This window comes from Arachis stenosperma, chromosome 9 (genome assembly GCF_014773155.1).
Source record: "Arachis stenosperma cultivar V10309 chromosome 9, arast.V10309.gnm1.PFL2, whole genome shotgun sequence".
NCBI classification, from domain to species: domain Eukaryota; kingdom Viridiplantae; phylum Streptophyta; class Magnoliopsida; order Fabales; family Fabaceae; genus Arachis; species Arachis stenosperma.
Window position 1 is genome coordinate 124247549 of NC_080385.1, and position 1405 is coordinate 124248953.

Here is a 1405-nt window from a genome sequence, read left to right on the forward strand (position 1 = left end):
GGATCATAAGCTTCTTCTTCAGAAGATGCCTCTTTAGTACTATTGGATGCATTTTGCCATCCATTCAGACTCTGAGAAATCATGTTGACTTGATGAGTCAACATTTTGTTTTGAGCCAATATGGCATTCAGAGCATCAATTTCAAGAACTTCCTTCCTTTAAGGCGTCCTATTACTCATAGGATTCCTCTCAAAAGTGTACATAAATTGGTTATTTGCAACCATGTCAATGAGTTCTTCAGCTTCTACAGGCGTTTTCTTTAGGTGAATGGATCCACCTGCAGAATGGTCCAATGACATCTTAGAGAACTCAGATAGACCATAATAGAATATATCCAAAATGGTCCATTCTGAAAGCATGTCGGAAGGACACTTTTTGGTCATCTGCTTGTATCTTTCCCAAGCTTCATAGAAGGATTCACCATCTTTTTGTTTGAAGGTCTGAACATCCACTCTAAGCTTGCTCAACTTTTGAAGAGGAAAGAACTTAGCCAAGAAGGCTGTGACTAGCTTATCCCAAGAGTCCAGGCTATCTTTAGGTTGTGAGTCCAACCATGTTCTAGCTCTGTCTCTTACAGCAAAAAGGGAAAAGCATGAGCCTGTAGACTTCAGGATCTACTCCATTAGTCTTAACAGTCTCACAGATTTACAAAAATTCAGTTAAAAACTGATAGGGATCTTCTGATAGAAGTTCATAAAACTTGCAGTTCTGTTGCATTAGAGCAACTAGTTAAGGCTTCAGCTCAAAATTGTTTACTTTAATGGCAGGGATTGAGATGCTTCTTCCATCAAACTTGGAAGTGGGTGTAGTATAATCACCAAGCATCCTCCTTGCGTTATTGTTGTTGTCATTATTTTCGGCTGCCATCTCCTCTTCCTTTTCGAAAATTTCTGTAAGGTTGTCTCTGGATTGTTGTAATTTAGCTTCTCTTAGTTTCCTCTTCAGAGTCCTTTCAGGTTCAAGATCTGCTTCAACAAGAATATTCTTATCCTTGCTCCTGCTCATATGAAAAAGAAGGGAACAGAAAATAATAATAGGGATCCTCTTTACCACAGTAGAGAGATTCCTTTATGTGAGTATAAGAATAAAAGAATAGAAGAAGGAGAAGAGAAAAATTCGAACACAAAGGGAAAGAGAGGGTTCAAATTTTGAGATGAAGAGGAGTGTTAGTAATTGAATGAATAAATAGAAGAAGATAAGAGAGAATTCGAAAATTATTTTTGAAAAATTAGTGATTTTCAAAAATTAAGAGAAGAATTAAAATTAAAATTAAAATTTGAAACAATTAGTTAATTAAAAAGAATTTTTGAAAAAGAGAGAGGAGTTTTCGAAAATTAGAGAGATAAAATTAGTTAGGTGGTTTTGAAAAAGCTACGAAACAAACAAAAAGTCAATTAGTTAGTTG

General features: G+C 35.5%; 1 non-coding gene across 1 annotated transcript; it reads left to right on the forward strand.

Moving 5' to 3' along the window:
- The first annotated feature begins 353 nt into the window (after positions 1-353).
- LOC130953648 (small nucleolar RNA R71) lies at positions 354-461 on the forward strand. The gene has a single exon (XR_009075811.1). It is a non-coding gene; the product is annotated as a small nucleolar RNA R71 (small nucleolar RNA).
- Positions 462-1405: the final 944 nt, after the last annotated feature.